The sequence below is a fragment of the Equus quagga genome, chromosome 16, assembly GCF_021613505.1.
Source record: "Equus quagga isolate Etosha38 chromosome 16, UCLA_HA_Equagga_1.0, whole genome shotgun sequence".
Classification (NCBI taxonomy): domain Eukaryota; kingdom Metazoa; phylum Chordata; class Mammalia; order Perissodactyla; family Equidae; genus Equus; species Equus quagga.
The window spans coordinates 63483080-63501623 of record NC_060282.1 but is presented as its reverse complement, the minus strand read 5'-3'; the positions used below and the strand labels follow the sequence as shown (position 1 = coordinate 63501623).

General features: G+C 37.5%; 1 long non-coding RNA gene across 1 annotated transcript in view; it reads right to left on the bottom strand.

Annotated features, from left to right (window-relative positions):
• Window positions 1–787: 787 nt before the first annotated feature.
• LOC124227984 (uncharacterized) overlaps window positions 788–18544 on the bottom strand; it is a 173378-nt gene continuing 155621 nt past the window's right edge. Inside the window, exon 5 of the long non-coding RNA XR_006885598.1 lies at window positions 788–838. This is a non-coding gene — a long non-coding RNA (uncharacterized LOC124227984). The remainder of the gene's footprint in view (window positions 839–18544) is intronic.

The window sequence follows — 18544 nt, the reverse complement described above, 5'->3', positions numbered from 1 at the left end:
ATAGAGATAGCAAGTTTCAATCATTCAGCGAAATACAGAAAGCACATACCCTTTCTCCCAGAATCCCGCAGAACTTTGTGTAATAAAGGTAAGACAATATTGAGAGTTGCTGTGGAAGAAGAATTTGGTGGGTTGGCCATGCTTTGAAAAGGCCTCCATTTTGGGTGTGTGCCAGGTTTCCAAAGCACCCACAGCACACAATTACTGCATTTGCATGTGTAAATTGGGTAATGGCATGCCTAACTATCAGATTTGTATGTGAAAATGCTATCAGCATATGCACTATTGGTTGTGTGCCCACTAAAAGAGGACTTTTAATGGGGTTGCATTAGTTGGGGAGCAAAATTTCTGAGAATTTGAGACCAGGTTCTATATCCCTGGATCCAGTGTAGATGCCCCTATGGATAATTGGCACTCTGATAATTACTTTGTTGTTGTATATCCTCTCAAATTCTATCTAGGGGAGGAAATTCATCAGAGGACCATTTGACCAACTCTAATTAGCATAGAGCAAAATTGTACCCAAGTTACTCTTGGCAGTGCCTATCTGAGCCAAACGAACAGACTGCGGCACAACCAATCCATTCATCTTGGCCATCTTAACAATCAACATGGATCTATGCAAAATTGACTTAGCCTTTTTTCCCTAAGACACAGTATTCCTCAAATATCCTTTTTGTCACATCATTTTACTTTTCTGAAGACTTCAGTGTTTCTCATTTGCATCGTAGAATAGACAAAACTATTGTCTCTCCACCCAAAGCATAATGATGATTCTTTCACTTTACCTTAGTGGATTTCTTTCTTCTAGAAGTTTCCATGCTTATTTATTAGTACCCTAGAATGTAAACCATAATCGGTATGAGATTTTGCCTGAGAATCATGGTGAGCACATTTCCTGAATCAAAAATCAGTATGCATGGTATAGGGATAATGGAACTGAATATTTCAAATTGGAATTCGCTAAAAAGCTGGATGTTTGGCTTTATAGCCAAAAGATGTCTTATTCTGGACAGCTCCTTTCTATGATAACCCTTGTTTCCTTTGCACTCCTCCCCCAAAAGACACCTCAATGTAAAACAACTGTCATAATACATCCCTCTAGAAGTCTGCTTTCTCCTGTCTAAGGTGGCAATTTGAGCATAAATTGCTCATCCCAACTCGGAACTTAATCTCTTCATATCTTTTGTCAAACTGCTAAAAGCAAACTATTATGTGTCACTTGGTTTTCTTTTGACCCATTCATCTTTCTGGTAGTCTTTCTCAAAGTTTGCTCAGAGTAACATTTAGTAAGAAATCCCTAGAGAACTCATGACAAATACAGATCCCATGCCTCATTCGAGACATCCTGAATCAGAATTTGGTGGAGTGAGGCCTGGGAATCTGTACTTTACCAAGTTCCTCAGGTGACGTTTGCAGACTACAGTGTACATACTGTGCACAGTTTTATCTTCATTTTATTTGCCTTCTTCCATTTAGCTGCGAGGGTTCTCAGCATTGAGTTGCAACCCAACTATCAAAGGCATGCATTTCATACCCCTCCCTATAACTCAGACAGGATCATTATACTGGTTTGTAGTTATGAGAATGAAATCTTAGCAAGAAAATATAACATGAATATTCAAAATAAATGTCATAACATAAAACACGCACACTTCTGTCCAGGGCGATCACTGCCTTACTCAATCTGCCTGCTTCGCCTACAGATATTTTTGAGAAATGGCAACCTGAAAGACCCACGATCATCTCTACTTAAGGTTTGCCATGTAATGGGCATCTCTCAAGTAGTTATTCCTGCCCCAAGAATGCATGCAGTAGGTGATAAGAATAGACTGATTTATGATCACTCCATATCGGAAAGGTGTAGCATTCCATTTCACAAACAGTATTCTGCTAGATTAGAAAATATCATAAACACATTGGAGAACCCTCAGCCCAGGAACCATAAACCACTGTATTTTTTCCCCACATTTTAATTTAGCTATCTGTTTTGGATTACATAAATAAAAATGAGCCTGTATTTTCTTTATAAAATAAATCAGTCTCTCTACATAGAAATCACTAGTTAGACTGAACATTAGGGCATATATAAAATTGCATCCTTAAAAGGCACAAAAACATTTCTCAATGAGAAAGAAGCTGCTCACGGTGACCTTCATGTTGAACAGTGGGGGGTCAGCGCTGGCACTAAATCATTTTGATTCACAGATGAGATCAACATATTCATATTTGTTTGCCAAATGTGTATTTTAATTTAAGCTTTCTCTGATTGATGCGTGTAATTTATGCTGCCCAGAACTAAGGCGTCATATTTTTCTTTTTTCCTAACTAACAGGGGGAGACTTTCTTGGAAACACATAAAGGAAAGAGTCTAGTAATTTGTAGCAATGTGACTACAGCCACACATGTCCTAGAATTAATGTTCTTCATTAAGGTGAGTAGGATCAGCTGTATGTATACATCAGGTTTTTAATTAACTCAGTCCCCACAACAGGATTCATGATTCAAACTGTTAGCATTTTTTTCTGAAATCACAAAATAAAAAAATTGGGTGGCACATCTTTTTCACACGCAAAAAAAGGAGGGGGATACTCAGAGGAATGAAAGGCTCTTTGTATTATACTGAGTGTGCTCAGAAGATCTTTATAATCCTGTGTTAATCAGATAAAGGAGAGCTTGGCATTGAGTGATTCCAGAGAGATGCCGAAAACCCAACCATTGTGATAGTTTTCTCTCTGTATAATAGATATGATTTCAGCTTATTTGTATTGACATCTTTAAACTAACATTTGAAATTTGTTAGATATTTTTAACTGCCTTGTTCTTGCAAAACTGACCTGGTAATATTTTAATAGGATACTACCAATTTAAGGAAACTTCAATGAGGCAACATGAGGAGCTTAAGCGAGGGGTGAGGGGAGAAACTTTTTATAGCAGCTTCATTCTCTGAGATCATATTAACATAAATCTGACAGTTAATCTCCATATTGCAAAAAGGCTGCCCAGACTTATTTAATTAAACTTAGAACAAATATGTTTCTTTATTTGTCAGGTACAGCTTTTATCTTAAAATATCCACTTCCAATTATGATGCAAGACTATGGTTGAGGGCAAGAGTATGGGGCAATGGGGATGGTAAAACCAGGGCAGATGGAGGGTATGCAGCTAAGGAGAGAGCCCGGCTGCTGATGTAGTGCTCCTGGTTCCATGCTCCTGAAGAAATTCTGTGGAAGATGTGATGATTTGAAAAAGTTATTTCTTTACTTAAGATTTTAAAGGATAGAATTAAATTGGATAGAGATATTTTTCTCAAACATATTTAAAATCTATTCTTCAATTAATATTTATTGGATAATAACTGTCTAAAGTATTTGTCTAAAGAACTATCTCAAAGAATGTACGTCAAAAGAACTATGGAGGAATGAACAAAGCCTTTGACAGCAGGAGGCTTTGAGTTTGTACTCTGGATCTATTCCATCCTAAAGTGAAAATAATTTAACCATCCTGAAGTGAAAATAATTTCACCTTTATGAACCTCAGGTTCCTCTTCTGCTAACCAAGGTTAAGAATATCTCATAATTTTTGCTGAGGATGAAATATAATGATTCACTCATTCAATAAATACTTATAGAACACTTTTGTGACAGTCCCTCTTCTAGGTAACTGAAGAAAATGATGGTCCTGCCTTCATGGAGCTTACATTCCAGGGGAGGAAACAGGAATAGATAAGTGGAGTCTATAACGTCAGGCAGTTTTAAGTTCTAGGAAGCAACAGCGCAGAATGTGAGAATAAAGGTGGCGGCACTGAGAAGAGGATGTTTGGACAGGGGTGGGCAAAGACCTCTCTGAGGAAGTGACGTTTGAGCAGACTGGAATGAAGTGAGAAAGCAAATTATAAAGGGGAAGGATTATGGGGAAAGAGAGTTCCAGGCAGAGGGAGCAGTAAACTCACAATTCCTGAACAGGCGCTGACTTCGCTTCCTGAAGTCAGCAGGCCAGCAGAGGGGGAGGCAGCGGTGTAAAAGTGATAGGAAACCTCCGTCTTTGTAAACGGCCTTAAAATCCCGAAGTACAAGGAAACATTTCAGCAATCCCTTCAGGGGTTCCTGTGCATGCACATGCTCGTTGCTGTAACATATATGTGGGACTCCACACTGGACAAACAAAAGCAGCCATCACAAAGCAGAGACAATGGCACGAAATGCACATGATGGTAGAAGTTCTCTTCTCTACCACTTAGGCAGAAATAAGAGGTCAGGCCAACTCCATGGAATTTTCAGGCTAATAGAGGATAATCCTTCATATTGTAAATCCCAGGAGGACAAGACTGTGAATTCTTCTTCATATCATCAAGGCCTACTTATGCTAGATGACCATTTAATATTTGTTGCAATGCATACAAATAAAAACTATAAGTTTGAATAGCTCATAAAAACAACTCTCAGTTATCTAACCTCTACAAGCAACATTTTGGGTCATTGTGAGACTTGAAGTAATTGCCATTTACCAGTTACAGATATAAGATGTTCGTGGTCTGTTTATTCCTCTCAGTAAAACATCTGTCATATCATAGCCTGGGTGCTTGCATAATTTGGAACTGTTGCCAATCAACTTAGATGCCTAGTCTTCATGTTTCTCTGTGGCCAAAAGCCAATGCAAGTGTCACTTTCCCACAGAGTATCTTGAACCATCCAAACCACAAACATCTCCAGCACATGGTTTCCATTATAACAATCCTGGGTATCTGTCAAAAGTGAAGAGCAGGAGGTTGTAACTCTGAGGAGAGAAGACAGACTGGAGAGGTGAGTGTCTTCCCCTCATGACATGAGTGGGGTGGTCATGAACTTGCCTACCACACATGTGCGTCTCAGGCTCATTGGCCAGTCTTCCAACACCTTGGAAACAGACTGGCAAAGGCCACTGTTGCTGAATTGTAGGTTTTCTGCTCCGTGTTCCCCATACAGTGTACCCCAATGTCTGCTGTTCTTCCTTATTGAGTTTTAAGCTCCCAGGAACACTTTAGCTTCTCCATCACACAGCAGAATGGCTTAGTAATTTTCTGGGGACTTCTTAGCTTCCTTTAGAGAAACTTGGAAGAATAAAGAGAGAGAATTTTCTCCCTTTTCTTGAATAGTATTGAGCCATTGTGTCTTGAGAATATAGAAGAAGATAGCAGAATATAAGAATCAGGAAGAAATTAACTTTTCCCCTTAGAATAACATTCAAAGTAGTATATTTATTAGTTTCTCACCAACTGGTGAGATATGAAGTCAAAATAATTACCATACTCTGGGAAAACCATACCTTTCACTTCTATAGCATAAACCACTTTACATTTGACAGAGTAATTTTGCATGCATCTACTTGTTTGATAAAGGTAGATGGAAGAGAAATTGTTTTTGCCATTTTATAGATATAAAATATGCTCATCAAGGTTAAGTAACATGTCCAAGGAGAGATAGCAGGTAATGAGCCAGGACTCTGATCTGAGTTCTTATCAGAACTTCAGGCCAATGCTTGACTAGGTACAGAAACTTTGCAGGGCTTTGTCACATCTATTTACTGAAATTACTGTATCAGTCAGGGTTCTCAGTAGTCAAGATCAGTTTTGGCTGCTTTAAGTAGAAAGTCAATTGATTTAAAGGCTCTTGGGTGGCTGTCAGAATTGCCAAAAAGACTGAGAAGTGGTACCATTTATGTACCCAAATCTTCAAGGAAAGAGACTTCTGTCACATCCACGAATAGTCACACTATCTGGTCATTAAATATCCACTTATGGAATGCTTTGTTCACAAAAATATTTAACTTTTACTCACGGGCTAATAGCCTAGCATAATCTACCTTTTCTCTTCCTTCCCTCAATAGTACTTGGTGAACTAAAGGCAGAAGAACTCAACAATATGTCTTTTCCCTTTAATTCCTGCATATCAGTCTACAAAAAGCAAAAGATTAGGTGCCATGAGATCCAACTTTGAGGCCCAGATACACTTATGCCCATGTGACTGATTTTCAAATTCCTGACCTTTTCTACTTACCTCAAAGAACTGATTGTTCATTCATTCAGTAAGTATTTATTGAAGGGCTGAGAAGAATACTTTGAAAGTGATTTGTAGCCTATAAAGTTCAAGAACAATTGTTGTTATCACACAATTTAGTGCTTAATTATATCCTGGCACTTATTTATAACTGTTTCATATTTCTGGTCTTTTCTCCTGGACAGCAAGATACTTCACCATAGTCCATTCCTCTTTTGCTACGCAAGGGGAGTGCTAGTCCACAGTAGGCTCAAACCATGCTCCACACGCGAGTCTCAGGTTGATCTGCCAAAGTGCAGCTCTGACCTTGATCCTCAGCTATGAAAAGCCATCTCACCTTTCCAGTGCTCAGAGTCACATCTGAACTCATTCGACCATCATTCAGGACCCTTCACTATCTGTCTTTTTTCCCCTTGCTCTCCTTCACTAAATTTCACCTTTCTCTGGGCAATTAACTTAAAACACCTCCCCCTGCAAATGCCCTGTGCTCTTCTGCCATTAACCTTGTCCTACTTGTGCCATTTCTTTCCTTTGGAAACACCCTCATCCTGTTGAACTTCCACATTTCAAAGCCCAGCTCAAATGCTAACTCCTAAATTACTTTAAGTAGGCACAATGTCTTTGTCTTCTGAACAAATAGCAATTTTTGTGTTTGTAATATTTTTACTATTATGAAGTCATTATTTACTGGGTTTCTTAGTCATCTCAGGGAGATAAGCGTTCCAGGGAGTTGCACCTCCTGTGTCAGGATACAGACTGCCCAGGACAAGCTCATGAATGAGGAAAGGCAGAGGTTATTAACACCTGGGGATTCCATAAATTTTTAGCTCAAAGATTTGCTGCATTTCTTATTATGATGACTTTTTGATACACTATTACTTACATGTCATAGATAGAAAAGTCAAATTCAGGCTGTGATAAAATCAGGTAGTAATGATGGAAAAAGGATTAGAAGCCAGGTTCCTTGGATTTGAACTTTATATTGCTCATATTCAGGTTTTGTCTACATTTCTTCCTATAAATTAAAATAGTACTAATTGCAAATAAATTAATATCCACAGTCAATCTGGTTTGTAAGTGACTACGTATCTTCAACATTTCTTTCCTTCCTGACATTGTATGCTATGTATTCTAGCCAATCAAATTTCAAACTATACTTTGCTGTGGGCATGGATGGAGAAGCAGGTCACATCTGATGAATGAAGAGGAGCTTCCAAGCAGCCAAAGTAAAGTATTTTGCTACACAAACTGCAGGTAATTAAGTCCTTATGATATGGGCAAGAGTGAGGTGGGGGTGGATCACAGAAAACTTACTGGGCTTTTGTGGAAATTTTACTTTTGAATTGACAAAAAGGGGATTATGAATGTCTCATATTCCTGTTCCTGGACATCAGTGGGAGAAATAATCCTTGATACTTATGACTGATATAATAAAATAAGATGCTATAGTAAATCTCTCTTACACTTAGAGATGGTGCCTTGAAGCCCTTTTTGTAAGTGAAAACTGGGTTACATGCTTTCTTTCTGTGAGAAAGTTAGGGACTCCATTTTTCAGCCATCAAAACAGATATTATCAACACAAGTATGGGAAAAGGATTATCATTTTGGAACTATGATTTCATATATGTTTCTAGTCACCAATACTAGGGAATGTTGTCAAATATTTCCGAGAAAGCTCACACTGTCTCCGTAGGTTGATTAGATGAGCTTTCATACATTGGAAACCTGACTACTTTCCAACAACTTGATTTCACAAATGGAAAAACAGCATCTGTTTTCCTGCAGCTTCACATATGGCGATCATTGTTGCTAAGACAAGCTGAAGCAGGTAGCCTGCGTGACAGTGCCCCTCTGGAGTGCTGCAGTCTCCTGGGACCAGATAACACTGGTCTGCTGTGAGGGGCTCTGGCTCCCCAGGCAGTGGAAAGTGCATATTTAATCAACATATGCAAAGCATCCGTATGAACAGCAAATTACAGAAAAAATGATCAAATGCAATATTTAGAACCTCTATGTTTGTATTTGCAGCGGCTAATTTGGATAGGTGTACTTCATGCCGCACTCTCCTGGTTTGAGTACTTAAAGAAATCAGCCAGTGGTTTGCAGAGACAAGGAGCTGAAATGCTTGTATATATGCAAGAAGGCAGGCAGTACTTGTTATGAGAGAATAAGACAGCAACAAAGAATGAAAAAAGAGAATCAATGTTGGACAGAGATGGGAAATACATTTTGCATATAAAAAACTAGACCCCTCCATAATTTCATTAAGGGAGTCTCTGTCCCTCCGGATGCTCTGATTATATTTTAAAATCTTCAATGTACATAATACATATAAGATTCTCTAATCAGTGGCCCATTTTGGGGGAAAAAGGTCATGAAACTGAACCACAAAACTCTTTTTTTCCAGGATCAATGTTCGTGTTTTGAAGCTCAAGAGATTGACAGCTGTAGAAATTAAGTTCCAGAATATATCCACCAGCCAGGTATACTGGAAGCAAATGTTCTTTTTCTGAGATCGCCATGCCAGTGGCCTTAACCCTGACTTGGAAGGACAATGCAATCAACTACAGAAAGAAAAGCCTGCAGTGGTTCTGGAGCAGTCTTAGGCTTTTTTGAATATCACTATCATTAAACAAATTGTTGTTTATCAGGAGCTGTTTCTCCAGCAAATCTCTATCACAGGCTCATAATACATTGGAGCTAGAAATCTGAAAGTGCTCAATCTTTAATTATTAAAATAAAAGCCAGGATCCTAACTTACCCATCCACTTTTTTTTTTAGACAGGATGAAGAAATGAATATAACTAAAAGAAGAGGGAAACCTCAGAGCTAAATTTCAGCAAAGTTGACATGAGATACAGATTGGCAACCTGCATAACAGTGTATTTTATTAGCTATCCAAGTTTTGATGGAAATTAAAACCCTAATAATATTGGCCATATTAATTTTCCTTTCTTGTACTTTCAAACTTAGTAAGAGTCCCAAGTATTTTATTTCACCCTCCAAAAGAATAACCTTCGTGGTTGAGACTATGAAACAGTGACTGACCCAAAACTACTCACAAAATTTGTGACTAAGTCAGGGAGAAGTTTTGATATTTACAGTATCTGCAGGCTGCTGTGCTATTTCCCTGTGGTTGCTCCTGAACTCAGCCTTGAAGCACCCTCTGAACGATGGTCTGTTCAACTGCCTGCTGGCCCATTCCGGTAGCCATCACTGCATCACTAAGCATACCTCAAAGGAAAGCTTATCCGTTCCATAATGTCCTGACAGTCTACTTGTTTTCCAGCCAAATAACTCCCAGAAGCAGTGTTATCTACTGATATAAAAGCATAGCCTCTGAAGCCAAACTATTCTTCAAATTCTAATTCTTCCCTATTTCCTAATCTGAGAAGTAGAGATGATGATAGTACCTAAGTGAGAGGCTGTTTGAGGATACAATTGATATAAAACACTTAGAATGTTATTGCGCTTAAGAGATCTTTCTAAGTAGCAGCTAGTACTATTATTATCAAAATGTTTTTAAAAATCTCAGTGAAGTCAATAAAAGGCATGATGTCTATGTGGAAGAATTTTCATACTTGCCTTAGGAAACACACTGAAACAACTGTGGGGTCCTTTGGGTGAAGAGTGATCTTTCCAGAGTGGGAAAAAGCAAGGGCTGGGAGTCAATATGCTTAAGTATTGGCCCTACTTCCACCATGCACAAGAATCCCCAGACATGCTGTAAAACACAGACTCCAAGGCCCCTCTTCATACCTGCAGAGTCAGAATCTCTGGAGTTGGAGCCCAGGAGGTTCTAATACACAGCAGAGTCTTATGCACAGTCAGCCACCCAGGGTTTGTGCACCAGCTCTGCCATTTACCAGCTTCCAGCCTGTGACCTTAGGCCTGTTACTTGATCTCTTCAAAATCTTAGTTTCCTCACCTATAAAATGGGGTTAATCGCTCATGAACACATTGTGGAAAACAAATGGGACAATGCACAGAAAATGCTCAGCTGGTCTGGCACAGAGGAAATGTTTGACATATGACAGGTATTATCTCCTTTAAGCTTTGTCCTTGTGTTGAATTAAACTATCAGAAAGCATAGAAAAAATATTTGGACAGTACTAATGTGTGCATTGAATTCCATAGAGAAGTGAGTGCCCAGATGAGTTTTTTTGCTGAATCATTAATCTTTCCTGTGGAGGGGTTGGAGGTGGGCTGGGGCGGTGGGGGGGATGCTCATCCTTCTGTAATAAACATAGTAACTGGTGAGGGTGAGAGCCTGTTGAAGCCCTTTGTTGTGTTAAGGCAGAAAAACAAAAGGTTGAGTACCACTGCCCTAAATGGACTTGTAGGACGTTTTTTGTTTTTCAAACAATATCATCCAATTCCTTACCCTCAACTTAGTCTTTGATTTTATCTTCCGTTCTTAGGGAACTTGGCACCCAGGTGTAGTGACTCACTCATCCCAGACCCCTGGTTCATTTCTCACTCCCCTTAGTCTAATGTCTCTTAATCTTGATTGAAATTTTAAATTTTGGACTGTCTTATTTCATATTTATTTTACGAATTTAAATCACATCAATTTATTTAAGGATGAATGAAATAGGTAAGAAATGAAGTCATAAAATGTGTAGAAAATATACTCATGTTCCCTATTTAAGAAAGCTGAAATGAGAGTACGAATCAAAGCATTGATGGAAATAAATTTAGGTCAGAGCTCAACAGTCAAAGAGAAATGAAGTGGGCCGGCCAGGTGGCACAGCGGTTAAGTGTGCACGTTCTGCTTCTTGGGTGGCCCGGGGTTTGCTGGTTGGGATCCCGGGTGCCGACATGGCACCGCTTGGCACGCCATGCTGTGGTAGGTGCCCCACATATAAATTAGAGGAAGATAGGCATGGATGTTAGCTCAGGGCCAGTCTTCCTCAGCAAAAAGAGGAGGACTGGTGGCAGTTAGCTCAGGGCTAATCTTCCACAAAAAAAAAAAAAAAGAAATGAAGCTCGTAATTTAACAATAAGGAAAAATATATCAGGACCAAAAGCTTTTGTTTATAATAGAGTACAAAATACCAAATAAAAGAAAAGGCAATTATAGTCAGACCAAGTTTTTCTTGTAATGATGACTATACCTAAATATTGCCAAATATATAAATAAAAATAGAAAAATCTAGTTAATGATTTCTAATTACTCTTTTCTAAGTGATGCCAAGTGTATATTAACAAATAGCTGAATGATTGACTGAATGTTTTGGTTTTCATCTGTATGTTTGGTGTCATATAGATAAATACTCCATCTAAGGAGTATCATATTAGCAAATCGAAAAGCAAAGCAGCAACTCACTGAAGAAATGATGAAGAATTTTTAATCCTTGTTTTACTGATAAATACCATGGAGAAATTTCCAAATTAAAACTCTAACATGCACCTGTTAGAACCACTTTTAACTCTCCATTGTGCTCTTCCTGCATTGATGAATCTTTCTTGAATACTAGATATTCCTACTTCACTACTATTTAAATTTCAATATTATAATGTATATTTGTTAATCAAATAAACTCCAAATGCAGATTTAATAAACACCCACTTATGTAGGGGCTTGTATCTAAGACTTCTGTAAAACTGGGATTTCTTTTTTAGCAAAGCATAAATAGCAAAATAACTTCACAATTTACTGACAAGGACTGCCAAAAAAGAAAAAAAGATAGTATTTACACACGCACACGAATGTAGGAATGATGGCTGGTTCCATGCTGATGTTCCAAGCTGAATATACATATGCATGAATATTAGGGTTGATGTGTCTATATTTGAAGCAGTAAGGTTTTCTTTTGGGGAAAATGGGGAAGTTCTTGGAAAAATAGTAAAATTCCTCTTTCATCTTTCCCCTATGTCTATTTCTCTCCCTTTCTCATCCTTTCTACCATCACAACCTGTTACATGCACAGTACACAGAATGTCAGGTATAGATCAGTGGGTGTCACCGTTGCAGAGGGTGAGGGGTCCCCTCCTTACTTCTCGGTGCTTGGTGTCCTGCACACAGTGCTTTGGTGCACGGATATTGACGATCAACATATACATGTGCATGTGACCTTTCCCCTACCAATAAAACCAGATGCAATGAGAATTTTTTTTAGTGTATTTGAATGTTGTTCTGAAAAGAAAGAGTATCCAGACGCTTCACTGGCGTAGAACTTCAAGACTAAAGAGAATCTGTATGCAGTAGGCAGCACCATGCAAAGAGTCAATTCCCAACCCTCCGTGCCGAGGGATGGAGACCACCACAAACTGGATGATCTAACAGCCGTTCGTGCTTGGCATTGATATGCTTTTGTGATTTAGTTTTGCCAGACATTTTTCTTTTAGTTTAGGCAAAAATGAAAATGTACTTTTTCTTGAACATACAGGAACAATGTATATGAATAACAGGTTGAGGGAGAATGATTTAAAGCATATAATCTGGTCACTGTTAGAAGTAAATTATTTAATCTTCGATGTAAGGAGATGGGTAGGAAGCCCATAGTTATTGGGTATCTGTGTTATATCCCATATTTTACATTCAATATATAAGAAAATCCACAAGATAACCCTAGGTAATATTAACCCATTTTGTAGATGAGAAAACTGATCCTCGAAGAGGTCAATTAACTTCTACAATTTTTCAGATCTTATGTCAATGAGGTATTTTTTGGTTTTGTTTTGTTTTTAGATTACTGTTTTCATGTAATGCTTATCTACAAGGTGTTGATATCTATGCCTTTACTTTCTATATCCTTTTGTCTTTCAGGTTCATAATTGTCTCAGAAGTGGCCCTGGGAAACCCAAACAGCTCCAAGGACCACTATACCAGGCCACTCCGCTTCTCTAATAAAATATTTCTACCACTACTCTTAAAATTTGTTTTTAAAATTTAATTTTTAAGAGCTGTTTTAGGTTTACAACAAAATTAAGAAAGAGGTACAGATATTTCCCACATACCCCCTGTCCCATACATGCATAACTTCCCCTTTATCAACATCAGTCTCCAGAATGATACTTATTTTTTTTTTACCAAAGATGAACCTATACATTATAATTGTTGAAAGTTCATAGTTTATATTAGGGTTCACTCTTGGTGTTGTATATTCTGTGGGTTTAGAAAAATGCATAATGATATATATCCATCATTATAATATCATATGGAGTATTTATGCCCTAAAAATCCTTTGTGCTTTGCTTATTCATCTCTACTGCCTGGTTCCCTGTGGCAACCACTGATCATTTTATTGTCTCCATAGTTTTACCTTTTCCAGAATGTCACATAGCTGGAATGCATACTGATGCAGCCCTTTCAGATTGGCTTCTTCCACTTAGTAATATGCATTGACGGTTCCTCCATGTCTTTACATGCTTGATAGTTCATTTCTTTTTAGTACTGAATAATATCCCATTATCTGGATGTACCACAGTTTATTTATTTACCTACTAAAGGAAATCTTAGTTGCTTCCAAGTTTTGGCAATCATAAACAAAGCTGCTATACACATCCTTGTGCAGGTTTTTGTACAAACATAGTTTTCAACCCCTTTGGGTAAACACCAAGGAGTGCCATTGCTGGATCCTTTGATAAAAGTTGCTTAGTTTTGTAAGAGACCGCCAAATTGTGTTCTAAAGTGGCTGTACCATTTTTCATTCCCACCAGAAATGTATGAGAATTTCTGTTGCTTCATAACCTTACCAACAATTGGTGGTATCAATGCTCTGGATTTAGGCCATTGAAAAAAATGTTTAGTGGTGTCTCGTTGTGTTAATTTGTGGTTTTCAGCTACCGCTACTCTGTATGTTTATTTGCCTGATGTAAAATAATACACAATTTAGATAGTTTTATTCTCATTTTATGTAATTCTCTTGTAAAACAAATATAATAAGAATAATCATTAATAAAAATACTAATTTTTATTGAGCTCTGACTAAACTCCAGAAAGTACTCCAATGATTTACTTACTTCTTAATTCTCATTTTACATATGAGCACTTAAGGAGCAAAAGAACTGTCGAAACTTAGAGTTTGAAGAATTAACATTGCTAAAATGTCCATACTTCCTAAAGCAATCTATAGATTCAACGCAATCCCTATCAAAGTTCCAACAAAATTTTTCACAGAAATAGAACAAACAATCCTAAAACTTATATGGAACAACAAAAGACCCTGAATAACCAAAGGACACCTGAGAAAAAGGAACAAAGCTGGAGGTATCACACTCCCTGATTTCAAAATATACTACAAAGCCATAGTAACCAAAACAGCATGGTACTAGCACAAAAGCAGACACACAAATGAATGGAACAAAATCGAGAGCCCAGAAATAAACCCACACATTTATGGACAGCTAATATTCGACAGGGGAGCCAAGAGCATATGATGGAGAAAGGAGAGTCTCTTCCATAAATGGTGTTGGGAAAACTGGACAGCCACATGCGAAAGAATGAAAGTAGACCATTCCCTTACACCATGCACAAAAATCAACTCAAAATGGATTAAAGACTTGAATGTAAGACCCGAAACCATGAAACTTCTGGAAGAAAACAGAGGCAGTACGCTCTTTGACATCAGTCTGAGCACCATATTTTCAAGTCCCATGTCTGACTGGGCAAGGGAAACAAAAGAAAAAGTGAACAAATAGGACTACATCAAACTAAAAAGCTTATGCACAGCAAAGGAAACCATCAACAAAACGAAAAGACAACGTAACAATTGGGAGAAGATATTTGCAAACCATATATCAGATAAGGGGTTAATATCCAAAATATACAAAGAACTCACACAGCTCAACAACAAAAAAAACAACAATCCAATTAGAAAACGGGCAAAAGATCTGAACAGAGATTTCTCCAAAGAAGATATATGGACGGCCAACAGCCATATGAAAAGATGCTCAACATCATTAGCTATGAGGGAAATGCAAATCAAAACTACAATGAGGTATCACCTCAGTCCCGTCAGAATGGATATAATTAACAAGACAGGAAACAACAAATGTTGGAGAGGATGTGGAGAGAAGGCAACCCTTGTACACTGCTGGTGGTAGTGCAGAGTGGTGCAGCCACTATGGAAAGCAGTATGGAGTATCCTCAGAAAATTAAGGATAGATCTACCATATGATCCAGCTATCCCACTGCTGGGTATTTATCCAAAGAACTTGAAAACACAAAGGCATAAAGATACTTGCACCCCTATGTTCATTGCAGCATTATACACAATAGCCAAGACTTCGAAGCAACCTAGGTGCCCATCAAGGGATGAATGGATAAAGAAGATATGGTATTTATACACAATGGAATACTACTCAGCCATAAGGAATGATGAAATCCGGCCATTTGTGACAACACGGACGGTCCTTGAGGGTATTATGCTGAGTGAAACTAGTCAGAGGGAGAAAGTCAAATACCTTATGATCTCACTCATAAGTAGAAGATACAGACAATGACAAACAAACATGTAGCAATGGAGAATGGATTGGTGGTTACCATGGGGGAAGGCAGGGGAGGGCAAAAGGGGTGATTAGGCTCACATGTGAGGGGATGGACTATAATTAGTTTTTGGGTGGTGAACATGATGTGATCTACACAGAATTTGAAATATATTATGATGTACATCCAACAGCTATATAATGTTATAACCCAATGTTACTGCAATTAAAAAGATATAAATATAAATTAAAAAATAAAATAAAATTGATTTTAATAAATTTTTAAAATTATGCTCATAATATTTTTAATATTATCTGTATCTTTGGTTGTAGTTCTGCTTTCATCTTAACATGAATAATAAAAGCTCTCATTTATTAAAATAATTATATATATTTTATCTTTAAAGTATATATTTAACTTTTGAATTGTTTTAAATTATATTTACAATAATTATTTATACAACCTGTTTAAGTGTTTTTACATCCACTTCTGAGGCTTTTTTATTTGCTACAACTATTTTTATTCTTCAATTTTTATTTATATTTGGGTATTGGAGGGTACCTTCACATAAAATTTTAAGAAGAGTATGTGGATGTTTATTCTCTGAATTTATGTATACCTGATAAAGTCTTTGCTGCCACATATATTCATTTAGTTTATAGAGTTAACTTTTCCCAACCAGCACTCTACTATAAATATCTATTGATTTTCTTTCCACCCATGCTTTGCGGATGAGGTTTGAGGCTAACTTGATTTAGTTGTTCTATAGATAAACTCTTTTGACTGCAAGAGTCCTTAGAGAATATTTTCACTTTCCTTGCAATTCAAAAATTTCAGTAGGAAATATTTTGGTATATGTCACTTCTCATTAATTTTACCTGTTTCATGATAGAGACTTTCCACGTGCTCAGAAAGGACTTTCCTTTAGCTCAGAAAACTTCCAATGTGAGGCGATAGTTACTAATATTTAGTCCATCTTTTCTTCTTCAGAAACATTATTTGTCTATTGAATTTCCAGGCTGTGTCTTAAAAAATTATCCCATCATTTCTTTTTTTGGGACTTCCCTGAGTTCTGAAAAAGCTTTTCAATTTATCCTCCACATTACTGGGTCTATTTTCAGCACTGACAATTTTGCTTTTTATTGGCCCCAATGATTTTTGCATTTCTTCAACTTAATCATTTCTTTAAAAATAAATTTATGTAATATGTATATACATTTAGCAATATGTTATAGTTTACATACATATAATTTATATATTTTACATATTTTTTTAATTTTCCAAGCCCTGATTAATCTCAGCCCCTATAGCTCACTAGCTAGTTTCCTTTGAAGCTCCATCCATTGACTGCTCAGGTCTACTTTTACTCATTTGTTGTTAGATGATTTATTGCAGTACAGAGAGGGGTTAAGAAGATGGATACAAGTGAACTCAGTTAAATTAATGCAACTGACAGAAGGAGCTACTTGTAGTTAAATGTTACTGTGACAGCTCAGTCTTAACAAGACAACTGAAGAATCCCTTGTATTCTGGCTAATGATAAAGTTAATTGAGGAGGAAGAGATGAGAAAAATGGCATTAGAGGCTTTTAAAGAATATACAAGAACACAAAACCAGAAAGTAAAAACCTAGATCACGCCTTGACAATAGAAATTAATGTGGATATGCCCAATATCCCATAAATAAACTAGATCAATTCTACAGAGATGGGATCCTAAAATTAGTATAATGGGGTCAACATGCAGACAGAACTTGGAAATTAACGTAAATGTGACATCGTTTGTATCATAGGTTGGCAGGACCTAAGGGTATAGGTGTTGTACCAGTAATCTGGACACCACAACACATTCTATTAAATTATCCCAAATACTCTTATTATGATGCTTTGGCAACCCTAACATCAAAATCCCCAACCTCCCTCTCTCCTCATTGAGATCAGTTAGGCAGGGAACGGGCTGCAGACATTGGGATTTGAACTGCAGCCTCCACCACAGCCACTAGACCCATAGCTGAGTGATTTTCCAAGTTTCAAAAATATCCATTTTGGGCTCGTTCCCCTTTCTATGTTTATTGTTCTTTTACGTGGGAAACGAGACAAACGTAAAATAAACCTCAAGGTTCTTGTCTTTCTCCCTCTGCTTATACCCACCATTGTGTTCCTTCTGGAGTAAATACTTTTGAATCTGAGCTGGGAGTTAAAACAACTGGGGAGCACTCACAGCTCTGAAAGTTATTGGCTCTCTCCTTTCCCATCACATTCTTCTTCCTGTTAACATTCTTCTGATACTAGGAAACAAGGAAAGGAAACACTTCTCCAGAACTTTCACGGCTACAGTGCCCCCTTGTGCAACTTGATAAGGGCCAGGATGGCAGAGATCCAAGAGAAAGAAAAAAGGCTAAAATAGGATTATCTTAGGGGTTTTGTTTCCAAATATATAGAGGAGCCAAAATGCATTTTCACACACAGCAGTTTTTTTTTCTTTCATTGCCTATGTAAAGGAAAACACTTTGTTGTTAAAAAGGGGAAATCCACCTCTGAAATTACGGAACACTGACACAGCATCATTCATCTTGGCAAAAGTTGACTGAGCAGATGATGTAGATCCACTTAACTTGGACTGAATCAAAGGTTTTGCTATTTTCATTTCACAGGCCAGATGTAGCTCATCATCGGTTGGAATCGATTCCAGAAGAGGTGTTAGAGTCTGTTGGTCCAAGAGAAAGTCTGATCCAGGCACCAAAAAGAGCCATGGGGAAAACGGATACTATCTCCACTGATCTCCCAACAATTTAGTCAGTCCAATCCTTGGTTCAGATTAAGCAGCAGGTTAACCCAGAAGTGATGCTATTTTAGTTATAAGTTATTAAATCTCCAGTCATTGTGATATTATCTCCCATGTCCTATTTCTGTAAATACACTGTCATATCTGAATAGATAGGAAAACCGAATAATAATACACACACTTGGGTTTCCAATAAATAGGAAAAGCTAGAAACCAATCACATGGTAGGGAGGTATTTAATTGGGCTACTTGAGTCATCTGTGTTGACTACCAAATGCTTTATATTTGTTACT